The sequence below is a fragment of the Muscardinus avellanarius genome, assembly GCF_963383645.1.
Source record: "Muscardinus avellanarius genome assembly, chromosome: 6".
Lineage (NCBI taxonomy): Eukaryota > Metazoa > Chordata > Mammalia > Rodentia > Gliridae > Muscardinus > Muscardinus avellanarius.
The window spans coordinates 119,606,307-119,619,850 of NC_137791.1; the positions used below are offsets into that span (position 1 = coordinate 119,606,307).

Below are 13,544 nucleotides of genomic sequence, written 5' to 3' on the forward strand. Positions count from 1 at the left end.
GTGGAAGCGAAGGTTTTTATCTCCGAGTTGCCATTTTAACTGCTGACCCTTATCCATACTTTGGAAGCCCAGGTTCTTGATGTTCAGCATATTTAAGAAGAAACAAGGTGCTAGGAAATGACTCACCTCAGATATTTTAGGGTAGACTAATTTTTCCATTTGTTCAGCTAGAGCCTCGTCGTAACCCTCTGTGCCATAAAGCATTTCTGAGCAGCCTCTTGCAAGATGTGTCTCCACCTCGGCTTACCAGTGGCTTAGCCCTCGCACGGGTTTGGGATTAGGATGGGGGCTCCTATGGCCGGAGTCCAGGGGGGCTTTGATCCATCGCCACTCACAGTCTTTCTCTGTTCAGTGCCCAAGAATTTCTCAAGCTCCTTGACTGATACAAACCCCCCACCCAAGACAGATGAGAGGAGCAAGAGGAGAAATTTGCCATAAAAATTACAGTTTTTTGCTGGGCGTGGTGGTGCACACTTGTTATCCCTGCGCTTGGGAGGCGGAGACAGGAGGATTGCGCAGGTTCGAAGCCAGCCGCGCTGGCGTAAGAGACTCTGTTTCAAAAATATAAGATAGGTCTGGGAGTGTAGCCCGGAGGTAGAAGGGCTTCCAGGAACCCCAGTACCACCAAAATAAATAAATAAAAATTTTAAAAATTACAGTTTTTAAAGGCTAATGAGGAAAGAGGCCACTGGGTATGGAGGGCTCCCAATGCCACAAATCACGCTTGGAGAAGCTTTCTAGAAGAGCCTCTGGGAGGCCCAGGCAGTGTGACAGCGTGTGAGGAAGAAGGACAGTTACAGGAGAGACTCCCCAAGCAGGGGCTCCTGCCTGCAGCACCCCTCCTGCCCGGTGGCCTGCCTGCCTGGTCATCAGGGAGTTGAGGAAAGAGTGGGCCCAGGGAAAGGGGATGTGGAGGAAGAGACAGGCCTCTGGGAATTTAAGAGCTGGTCAATCAAGTGTCAAAGCCCACAGGGGACACTGGATCACTAACGCTAAGAGGGGAACAAGTGAACCAACTCTCTGAAGCACTGGGCCAATTTCCATGGTGTAGATACAGATGTCAAATGTCATGCTTCCCAAGGGAGGTCACCCAACTTGAAAGGATTTGCTCTCCAGGAAGAGGCGGCTCCTGCCTGCCACTGCAAAGTGTAAGCAAGTTGTGGAATATCATCCAACGCTTCCATCTAGACCCCGCTTCAGACTCCACCTCTGCCCGTTAGTGTCTATGTGGCCACAGCTCTCTGCAGGTCCCCTCGTCCGTAAAATGACAATGGCAGTACATCTCATAGAGTGGCCATTGGGTCCCCTCTTTATTCTGCAGCCCATGATTTGGGACTCACTATATGCTGATTAAAATTCGCGCAGCCGGGCGTGGTGGCGCACGCTTGTAATCCCCGCGCTTGGGAGGCAGAGACAGGAGGGTCGCGCAGGTTCAAAGCCAGCCTTGCTGGCTTAAGAGACCCTGTTTCCAAACAAAAAAAATATAAACTAGATCTAGGAGTGTAGCCCTAAGGTAGAAGGAGAAGGGCTTCCAGGAACCCCAGTACCACCACCAAATTTTTTTTTTTTTTTTTTTTTTTTTTTGCGCAGCTGAAGATACATTAAGGAATAAGAAAAACAAGGCTCCCAGTCTTTTGGAGCTTATATTCTAGTTGGGGGGACAAACAGTAAGAAAATATGATACATAAAATCAACAGACGTGTGCAGTGGTACATGCCTATCATTCTAGTACTTGGGAGGCTGAGACAGAGGATGGCTGATTCAAAGCCAGTGTGTGTGGTAACTCAGTGAGACCCTGTTTCAAAATTTAAAAATAAATAAATAAGCCAGGCATGGTGGCACACGCTTGTAATCCCAGCGCTTGGGAGGCTGAGACAGGAGTATCGCACAGGTTCGAAGCCAGCCTCACCTACTGAGTAAGGCTCTCAGCAACTTAGTGAGACCCTGTTTCCAAATAAAATATAAAAATAGGTCTGGGAGTATAGCCCAGAGGTAGAACGCCTCTGGGTTCTACCCCCACTACCACAAAATAATAAATAAATAAATAAATAAATAAATAAATAAATAAATTTATTATTAAAAAGAGCTGGAGTGGTAGAATGTCCCTGGGCTCCATCTCCTGTACGACCTTTCCACACACACAGAGACAAAGAAGTAAAGAAGGAAGGAAGGAAGGAAGGAAAGAAGAAAGGGAGGGAGGGAGGGGAAAATAAAGAAAAAAAATCAATAGTCAGTGGTTAGTGCTGGGAAGACTTAATTTAATGACTGGGATGTGCATGCAAGTCTGTTCTGAAAGGTCTAGCCTCGTGTCTGCCCTCGATGGGCACTCAGTAGAGGCTGTGCTGCTGTTATCTGTAGCAGGACACAGGCCTGAACTGGCTTAGCATCCTCTTGTGTCTTAATGTCTTCCTTCCTGTTGACCCACTGTCCCCTGTGAACTCAGCCATGTGCCCCAGTAGAGACAGGAGCTGGGCGGGAAGCCTGACATCTGGCAGGCAGATGGGCGCCCCGAGCTCAGCCCTCCTCCTCTGCACACCCTTGGCTGGAAGCTGGGGCTTTGGTGCAGAGTTCTGGGGAGCTTCTGTGCATTTGTGTGTCCATGTGACAACCTGGTGGGATATGCTAAAGGCTGCGACACTAGTCCCCACCGGGGCAGCTGCAGCTGGTTCTCTTGCCTGTCTGCTTTTGTCTTTCTTTGTTTTAAATCTGACGGCATGTTTGTGCACAGCACCAGTAATGTGATGCTATACGTTCAAAAGCAAAGAAGTCCAGGGCAGACAACTGCTCCTACCAGTGTCAAACTCCTGGGCCCCTGCTGGCAGATGTAAATTCAGCCCTAGTGAGATTGCATAAACCAGGCCTGTGCCCTTCATAACGGGCTTTATGTTGCACCAGCTGACAGTCTTTAAGCATCTCTGTTTTATCTGGTGTTGGCATCGTAAAACCACAGAGCCCTTCTGTGAAGGTACCTCTAATGATGTGGGACTTTTGGATGGATTCGGCAAGCAAACCAATTAAGTCAAAGCCACCAGCCAATAAAGACAAACCAATGAGCATGCAGGTGACTAATTAAAGTATACTTTATTTAAAAAAATTAAAAAAGGAGTGCTCTGCTGTGGATCTTTGTCATGGTCCTGGATGAGGGATCAGAGAGCTCTTTATAAGATGTTCAACTTTTTACTGTGGAGAGAACAGAGCTGTGTCCTGGCTTGTAGGAAGCTCAAGTGGATAGAGCATCCTAATGCAAAGGCCTGCCTGGGGCATCCCAGAGGTTCACTGCAATGACTGCTGGGGCGGTAGGGGTCCTTCTCCTCCTCCAGCCCCATAATCTGGCTCCAACTGGGATCTTGGAGGTGAGCCCTCAGTGATCTTCAGACTAGTTCAGCCTTCCCTGGGGTGCTATTGGCATGAATTAGATGCACTTGCTCCTCAGAAACCATCTCTGAGCCTGTTGCTAGGTGGACTGTGTGACCAAGATAGCATGGTTTAGATTATTCATCTCATAGACCATGCATTAAAATCACACTCCTTAGCAGATAACTGATGATGAAGATATCTCTGCCCAAGACTTAGAGCGCTCCATGTACAAATTATATATGCTAAAATGGTAAGAAATCCAAGCAGGTTAAAAACTGTTTGGTGGGATGTTATAAGATTGTGGCTCCAGGAGCAGTAATTACTGGCAATCTGGCAGTAATTCGGGAGCATCCTACACCATGATGTTGGCCCAGTTACTTGACTTCTCTGTGCTTCTCGGCTGCCCAATGGAGCTAACAGGTATATTTACCTACGGGAGGACGGTTCCACTCAGTTCATTCACACATCAACCCTATGTTCTGGGGATGGCACAGAAAACAACACCAGTGTGGCCCTTCCATTCTGACAGAGCCAGACAGCAAGCAAACAAGGCAGTGAGCCATATTTCACAGATTTGAGATGCAGTTCTGCACATGAAAACAGTCACAATATGACAGAATTCCGATTGATACTTTTTTATTCTTTTTAGAGGTGCAGAGAGAGGGTGGGCCTCAAAGTTGGTGGACTTTTATATTGGATGAGATACAGCATAATACTTCAAGGGATGAGTGATAAATAAAAAATAAAGATGGCTGGGAGACCTGAGAGTGTGTCAGGGTGGGCAAGGACCCTACAGAGCGTGTTCTACAGAGTGAGACACTGCAAGGACGGGTGCGGTGGTCACGGGGTAGGGCGGCAGAGCACAGACTCCAGGCTCAACTTTGCCTCTGCCTCTTGTAAGGTCTGCAACACAGGCAAGCGACTCTGCCTCCCTTTCATTTCTTTTTTTTCAACAATATTTAATTTTTTAATTTTTTATTGGTGCATTGTAATCATACATCTTATGGGATAAAAGATGGTGGAGACATACATGCACACATCACCCAATTAACCCTCACCCAATTTCCGCTCCATTCCCTCCCCCTCCCTCCTTCCCATGCTGGGCTTAGTGATTGACTTTGATGTTTGTTTGATTACATCATGTGCTTTAGAGAGTTTCCCTCTCCCCCCTCCCATCCCCTCAGTTAGGTCGCCTTATTTGCTCCTCTATAGGATCTCCTTCTTCATCTAGAGTTCCTCCTGTTATCCATTTCTCCCTAGCTTTCAGATATTAGGGAAAGCATCCAATTTCTTATTTTTTGTGACTGACTAATCTCACTTAGCAAAATGTCCTCCCATTCCATCCATTTCCCTGTAAATGAGGAAATTGTGCTTTTTTATGGCTGAGTAAAATTCCATAGTGTACCTATCCCACAGTTGTGCAATCCATTCATTTGTTGATGGACATCCTGGCTGGTTCCATAGTTTGGCAATGGTGAATTGTATAGCTATGAACATAGATATGCATGCATTAGTTTGGTAGTTTGGTTTCCTTTCTTTTGGATATATACCCAGAAGTGGTATTGCTGGATCAAATGATAGATTTGTTCCCATTCTTCTGAGAATTCTCCATACTGTTTTCCAAAGTGATTTGCAATTCTACCAACAGTGTTTTAGAGTTCTGACTTCTCCACATCCTCGCCAGCATTTGTTGTTGTTTGTGTTTTGTTTTGTGTTTGTTTGTTTTTTGGTGGTACTGGGGTTCCTGGAAGCCCTTCTAACTCTGGGCTACACTCCCAGACTTATCATATATATATATATATATATATATATATATATATATATATATATATATATTTTTTTTTTTTTTTTTTTTGCAGTACTGGAGGTGGAACCCAGAGGCTTTCTATCTCTGGGCTATACTCCCAGACCTATTTTATATTTTATTTGTAAACAGGGTCTCACTAAGTTGCTGAGAGCCTCACTAAGTAGCTGAGGCTGCCTTCAAACCTGTGCGATCCTCCTGTCTCAGCCTCCCAAGCGTGGGAATTACAAGCGTGTGCCACCATGCCCAGCAACCTATTTTATATTTTTGAAACAGGGTCTCTTAAGCCAGCACGGCTGGCTTCAAACCTGCACGATCCTCCTGTCTCCGCCTCCCAAGCACAGGGATTACAAGCGTGCGCCACCACACCCGGCATTGTTGTTTTTGTTTTGAGTGATTGCCATTCTAGTTGGAGTTAGGTGAAATCTCAGGGTAGCTTTGATTTGCATCTCTCTGGTTGCTAATGATGTTGACCATCTTTTCATGTATTTATTGGCCATTTGAATTTCTTCCTTCATGAAGTGGCTATTTAATTCCCTTGCCCATTTTTTGATTGGGCTATTTGTTTTCTTAGTGTGCGTGGACTTTTATGGGTGGATCTGTCAGCACCAAGGACAGCGCTTAGCACTTAATGGTGCTCAGTGTGCTGTGGAAGCAGCTGAACTGAGCATGTGCAGGAGTCAGGAGATTTGGCCCTGCCCTGCCCGTCTTTGGGTGTGCTCATCTTTGGGGAGGGGACCAGGTCAATCTCCTGCAGCCAGAAGGAGGGATCCTGCATTCAGGCAGCACGCGGGGACCCCAAGGATAGCTACACACCCCTGCCGTGTCTGCTGAGGTATCTAGGGCATGACTAGTGGCTCTAGCCCTAGTGCAGCCTGCGCCAGGGAGAGCCGAGCAAGGTGGATGAGATCATATCTAGTAAATAAGTTGGAGGTGGTGGTGCAGGGCGTGGGTGGGTGGGTGGCGGGTGGCAATTGCAGGGAGGACTCTTCAGAGCAGGCAACAATTGTCCTGAGACCTGAAGGAGTTGAAAGAGGCAGTTCTGGACAGACCTGTGAGCCAACTACTCCAACACAGAGGACATGAAGAGGCCGAGTGCCAGGTGGGGACAGGCATGAGCATGGTGGGTCTGCAGCATGGAAAGGGGGCCAGAGTGGTTAGCCTTGGGCTTGCATGCACATGCGTAGCGGGTCATGTCCTGATGCTTTGGCCTTAGCAAGGGCTTCAGCATTTATCTCAGCACTGAGAAGCCAGTGGGGGTGCCTTTCACATGAGTGGAGACCCCCCAGTATGTGGCTCGGCTTTCTTCCTGGGAATGCTGAGCTCATTAGGAGACACTGACACCTGCACTCATGGGTGGTCTCTGTAGCCCAAGGGAAGGAAGATGGTGCTGCTGTCTCAGAGGACCACCTCTCCTGTAAAGCTGGAACTGGAAAGTCATGGGAGCCTGGGCTTAGGGCTCTGCTGTACACTGGGGTGACCTCGCTACTGAGAGTCTTTTTGGAAGCAGCAGGACGCAGTTAGAAATGATATAGAGAAAACCATCAGGAAAAGTAAAGAAAGGCTAGTGGGCCTTGTTTGTTAAGCTGTCCCGCCCAGCCGTCCCCTAGAGAATGTCTAATTAGTACCTCTGGGTGCTGACCTCACCGCAGGTCTGCTGTTGGCAGCAGTATGGGACTGGGTGTGAGCAGGAGCTGGCCGCACTCCCTGTTAGCAATTGTTTCCTGATCCTGCCGAGAGCCCTGGGAAACTCACCCAACCTGTAGCCGTACCCACTGTACGGGGATGCTCTTGAGGGTTCCATGAATACGACCATGCGCTATATCTTCACACTGCCAATGGAGATCCCTGCGGTTGGACTCATACGGCACTAGCCTGGGCGGCCTACATGGCTGTCCTGTCTATAAGGTAGCTTTTATCTGTATTTTAAAAAATACATCAACAAGTCACACATGGCATAGCAGGAGGCGGTAGCTTGCCAAGGGCACACGGCTGGGATTAGCAGAAGCAGGATCTGAACACAGATGTGATCCAGAGAGAGAATAGAGGTTCCTGCACCTGGCTGCTTCTTTCTGTGGGGTAAAATGGACGCGAGGGAGTGCAAAGAAGTTAAGATAGACTGGAGGGCTGGAGAGATGAAGCCTGGGAAGAGACCAAGGAAAGAAGCAAGTCCTGGTCACTGGGGGGCCTGGGAGGCCCCTGGAGGGCAGAGCTTGAGCAAGGGGAAGGCCCCCAAAGCCACTTTACTGCCTTGTGTGTGGCCGCCTCCCCCAGCCACAGGCAGCTGCATCTGTGCCACATCTCCAGGCTGATGTCTTGCACCTGGAATAAACACTTATTTCTGCCCAGCTCAGCACACAATACGGCGGTGGGCGCTGGGCTGGTCTGCCCTGCGGGTTGACAGCTGGGGACCACCTGCAGGGACGGCCGCCCTGAGGGATCTCAGTCCCCTGAGCAGTTGCTTCATAGCCTTTTCCAAAGGTGGGAGATTGATGCTAGAGATTCTATCTGTGAGACACCGTCTGTGCCCCAAAAGGGGTGCTGAGGGTCATGGAGAAGCGCCACCATCTCTTCTCAGGGGCAGATGCTGAAGCCATTGTGGGACAGGTACACACTTGTGCTGAGCCTAAACCCTCCCTGAAGCTCCCTTAAATTTTCCCCCAGTTTAGAATAGACCCAGAGCCTGAGCGGCTGACTCCAGACGGCAGGGGCTGTCCACTGAGGGAGGGGCCGGAGCTCTGCGGTGCCCACAGCCAGCCATAGCCTCCCGCTCACGGTACTTGAGTTTCCAGACACACTGTTGTATGCATGCTCCTGAATCCTAGTCTTATGTGGAAATATGAGCAGCATGCTTTTGCATAAGTGTATTAATAAGTGTAATACTTGTGCATTTAATAAATAAATGTAATTCCCTCTCCTGCCTCACTCCCGGGCTGGGATTGAGCATATGAATGCATAGAATCGCCCAATGTTAAAAATCAATTGATTCTGTTCTCCATCTTTCTCTTCCTCCTTCTTTTTTTTTTTTTTTTTTTTGCCAAACACACATATATTTGGACCTCCTGAATTAAATGCTTGTTGAATACTCCCCCCTCCCCATCCTCTCTCACTTCCTGGGTACAGCCCTCCTCCTCCTCCAGAGGCTCTCCTGCGGCCCTGTGTGTTTTTCCTCAGGAGGATGCTATGGCCCAGAGAAATTCAGACAAGTTCTCAGAGTTGCACAGCTTGGAGAATGTGGAGCCAGGATAGGAGCCCGAGCAGCTGGCTCCAGAGGGCAGGAGCTGTCCACTGCAGGGCAAGAGGATTCTTCCAGGGCTCTGCCTTTCCCAAGGCCACCTGTCACCTCATCAGGTCTCTTCCGCTGACTGTACTTGAATATCAGACTCAACCAATGATCCCACTATTACCAACTTGGGTCTCGCTTCCAAAAATAAGTGTTTCAACTAGTACAGCCCTGCGATTTAACAGTCGATATTGTATGCACATTAAACACCAAATGATTGTTAACATATTTATTGAAGCTTAACAGGCAGCCAGTATATAAAAGATGACTCTCGTCTATGGCTGTCAGACCTCAATAAACATGTTTAATAATTAATTGACATTAAGCAAACATAATTGTGTGATTCTAAATTAAGTGTTCAGTGAAGCGGATTGTAAATGGAAAGCCACGTGGCTTTTTATTACTTAAAGTTCAGGCTGTCAGTCTGGCTTTTCACATATCAAGGGAAAGCCCTGCGTTTCCAGGCATCCCGAGGCCTCCCGCCAAACGGCACAAGTTCACTTTCTGTCTCCAGGCCTTTGGGTCTGATAGGTGGGTCTGTGACTCGCAGTGTGGCCTTCTGTGTCCACTTATGGAGATTCCAATGTCCAGAACCAAGAACTGTGTGCTGTGAGAGACGTTTTTACATTTCAGCCTTCCCTTGGAGTAACAGTTTAGGGAAGGCAGCCCAGAGGCTGAATTTGCAAATGCCAAAGCACTGGTCCTGGGACAAAGGGGCAGGTGCCTGTGAGCCTCCCGCCCCAGTGCTTTATCAACCAGTGAGGCATAGCCTGGATGGTGCATGTTCTATGTAAGACCCTTTTATTTTTTATTTATTTATTTATTTATTTGTGGTACTGGGGTTCCTGGAAGCCCTGCTATCTCTGGGCTACACTCCCAGACCTATTTTATATTTTGAAACAGGGTCTCTTAAGCCAGCGCGGCTGGCTTCGAACTTGCGCTATCCTCCTGTCTCCGCCTCCCAAGCACAGGGATTACAAGCGTGCGCCACCATGCCTGGCTAAGACCACCTTTTAAAAGATATATGGTTGAGTCGAGAATGGTGACACACACATATCATCCCAGGACTTGGGAAGCTGAGACAGGAGGATCATAGGTTCGAGGACAGCTTCGGCAACTTAGTGAGACCCTGTTTCAAAATAAAGAATAAAAAATAGGTCTGGGAGTGTAGCTTGGAGGTAGAATGCCTCTGGGTTCAATCCCCAGTATGACACATACACAAACAAAAACTAAAAAATATATGGTTATTTATTTTTAAATGTTTACAGCTCTTATTAACAATTAATACAGGCTCAATCCCCATCAATTGCCCTTCCTGCTTTTACTACTTGCATGCACCCATAGCAAAGGAATAAGAACGTTGAAATCGGTTGCTAACTTCAATGCTGAGAAGGAATGGAGTGGGGCCCCAGCCTTACGGTGCATATGGTTATTTAACTTAATATATACTTAATATATCATTAGATATTTTTATTAAATATTTATTTATTTATTTATTTTTGTGGTACTGGGGTTTCTGGAAGCCCTTCTACCTCTGGGCTATACTCCCAGACCTATTTTTTTTAATGTTTTTATTTGGAAACAGGGTCTCTTAAGCCAGCGTGGCTGGCTTTGAACCTGCGCGATCCTCCTGTCTCCACCTCCCAAGTGCGGGGATTACAAGCGTGCACCACCACGGTGTAAAAGTTAAATTATTAAGATATAGCTGATTTAATTATTTGATATATAGAGTTGATACTTATTTAAAATATATGGTTAATTTAAAATATATGGAACAACAATGCTCCATAGCTCCTGGTTCCTGAAGGAGGCTGAACACAGGTGTTCTCTCCATGAGGAAGAAGCACCCCAGCCTTTCAGCCCTGAGGGACACTAGTCAGCATGTCAGCACCACATGGGGCCACCCTAAGGGAACCCCTTGCACACCATCGTGGGAATATAAATCAGGACAGCCATTATTTTCCCTAGTGGCTTCCTCAAAAAGAAAAAGAAGAAATGCCATCCTCTTCAGCAATCTCATATGCAAAGGAAATGAAATCAGCATGTCAAAGAGACAACTGCTCTCCCAGGTTCCTTGCAGCACTAGTTACAATAGCCAAACACAGAAACAGCCCAACTGTCCATCAGTGGATAAAGAATATGTGGTGCGTGTATATAGATGCAATGGAATACTATTCAGCCTTAAAAAGGATGGAATCCTGTCATTTGTGACAGTATGGATGAACCTGGAAGATAGTCTGTTAAGCAAGATAAACCAAACACAGAAAGACAAATACCACATGATTTAACTCATATCTGGAACCAAAGCAGAGACAGAAGAGTGTCTGTGAGAGGCTAAGGAGGGAGGGGAGGAAGGGGGAGCTGATCAATGAATACAAAGTTATGGTTAGACAGGGGGGGGGGATGATTCCCCATTTCTGTTGCACAGTGGGGTGACCATAGTTAGCAAGATTGCATTGTTTATTTCAAAATAGCTAGAAGAAAGGATTTTGAATGTTCTCACCACAAGAAAATGATAACTATTTGAGGTAGTGGATATGCCAATTACTCTGATGTGACCATTACACAGTGTCTGCGTGTATCAAAACAGCACGTTGTACCCCATAAATATGCACAGTTTTGTGTCAAAAAATATCAGCGAGAAGACCAAGAAAAAAAGTACGAAAATGCGAAAACATGACACTGTCTAATAGACCATGAAAAGGTTCACACTTGTGCAGTCTGAGGGCTGAAACAGGAAGGCAGAAAGTGACCGTGCTCCACCTCAGCTGGGAAAACTTTCACCACTCTGTGTGCCCCACAACAACCATGGAGGACCTTCAGTATTGATTTTGAGGTTAAAAATAAATTTTATCGGGTAGGCAAATTCCTAAGTACGGAAGCCACAAACGACGAGGGTGGATTGTGACTCGGTTCCATTCAGCACGGCCGTCTGCATACATCACTGTCCTGTATCCTGTGCCATCAGATCAAGCCACCTGGTGCACGGTGCACCCAATCCCATGGTGCATCAGCCCAGAGCACCCCATAAATATTTGTTATATTCTTTTTTTTTTATGGTACTGGAGTTCCTGGAAGCCCTTGTACCTCCGGGCTACACTCCCAGACCTATTTTTACATTTTTATTTGGAAACAGGGTCTCCTAAGCCAGCGCGCGTGGCTGACTTTGAACCTGCGTGATCCTCCTGTCTCTGTCCCCCAAGCGCGGGGATTACAAGCTTGCGCCACCACGCCCGCCTATTATTTGTTATATTCAAGAGAGTAATTTTCAAAGAGAGACCCAGACCAAGTCTTTTGAAGAAATGTGTTTTTCTTTCATTTCTTTCCAAGTGCATTGCCATCACTAGTGATTTCAATCTAGTTTACATTGTACTTTGGTCTCAATGAACTTTTTTCCTTTTTTCTTTTTCTTTTTTTAAGTACTAGGGATGGAACCCAGGGGCATTCTACCTCTGAGCTACACCCCCAGCCCTATTTTTAATATTTATTTTGAAACAGGGTCTCACTGGTTGCAAAGTTCAAAGGTCTCCTTGAACCGCGATCCTCCTGCCTCAGCCTCCCGAATGCTGGGATTAGAAGCTCTGCTCAATGAACTTTTTATCTCTTGCCTGCCTCTGCATCTTTCAGAGACTTAGAAACCTAAGCCGTTGTCTCTGTTGGCAACTAATCGCTTAAGATTCATGAAGGAGCAGGATGAGCATAGCCCAGCAGGTCATCCCAGCCAGGTCTCATCTGCGTGAGGGTGATGAACTACCCCCAGGACCTCACCCACGTACAGGGCCCCTCCACATGCACCCTACAGGGAGACGCAGGTTCAAGCTTAGAACCTCTTTAGAAGGATTTCTGGAAGTAGCTTCATTATTAAAAACTCTTTTCAATGGCAGCCCGTTTGGGAGTGGGACGGGCAGATAAGGGATATTCTGATACCATTGGGTCTTTCTGGGCTTCCTCCATAACTCCTACTACCGCCTGCACCTGGAAGGTTCAGAGTTGCAGGAGCATCGGCTACAGAGTCCAGGGAAACTATGGGTTCTGTAGAGTACCTTTGGGGGTTAAAAAAAAAAAAAAAATATATATATATATATATATATATATATATATATATATATATATATATATTATTTTTTGGTGGTACTGGGGTTCCTGGAAACCCTTCTACCTCCAGGCTACACTCCCAGACCTATTTTTATATTTTTATTTGGAGACAGGGTCTCTTAAGCCAGTGAGGCTGGCTTCAAACCAGCGCGATCCTCCTGTCTCCACCTCCCAAGCACGGGGATTACAAGCGTGTGCCACCACGCCCGGCTGTGAAATTATATTTTTGAAGAATACAATTTTGTTCTTATGGACTTTTAAATATATAAATAAATGCATGTTATTAAATTAATGCATACTTATACCAGAAGTTAGAAAACAAAGGAACAGGTACAGGCACGGTCTTATCACGTTAATATACACATTTTGGTGTATTTGGTCACTTCGACTCTCATGAATAAGTTCTCAATGCAAGTTTAATCACACTGTGTACAAAGGTTTTTGTTCTTTTTAAGTCATAAATGTGTTTATGTTTAATGTGGCACCGCAGAGATGTTTTGTGATACTGACCCAACCACATGGCCCTCATTTCAGACGGGCGCGCTCTACCCCTTTGATTGGTTTGCACTATGATTTGCTAACCCCTATACTCTTTCCAGGCATTATTTTAAGTTTTAGAACTCTCTAAATAACAGTGCCAACTATTTTTCCTTTTATTCTAAGATAACCCGTCTCTGGGATTATTCTTAGCCCTGACTGTCAGAAGTGGGGTTGCTGGGTCACTGGGCAGGGACATCTGTGCAGCTCGTGGTGGCACCACATGGTGGTTCCGAGTGCAGGACTGTGTTCATCTCAGTAGATCCTCTCTGGCTTCAGGTTATCACGTTTGAATCTTTGTTAAACTTAAATGAGACAAGAGTTTGCTTCCTCACTGTGGCAATACTGCACGGTCCATCCACCCTCCAGAGGCAGCCCGGGTTCTCCTTAGCCTTTACCTACATGTATTGCCACAGAGGTGTGCAAGTGTGCACACACTACGGGATTTAACAATTCACAGTATCGGTG

At 46.5% G+C, this 13,544-nt stretch overlaps 1 protein-coding gene across 1 annotated transcript in view; it reads left to right on the plus strand.

Moving 5' to 3' along the window:
• CCDC149 (coiled-coil domain containing 149) overlaps positions 1-13,544 on the plus strand; it is a gene marked incomplete at its 3' end in the record, with an annotated part of 106,073 nt that overhangs the window by 53,159 nt on the left and 39,370 nt on the right. The gene's annotated exons all lie outside the window — the stretch shown is intronic.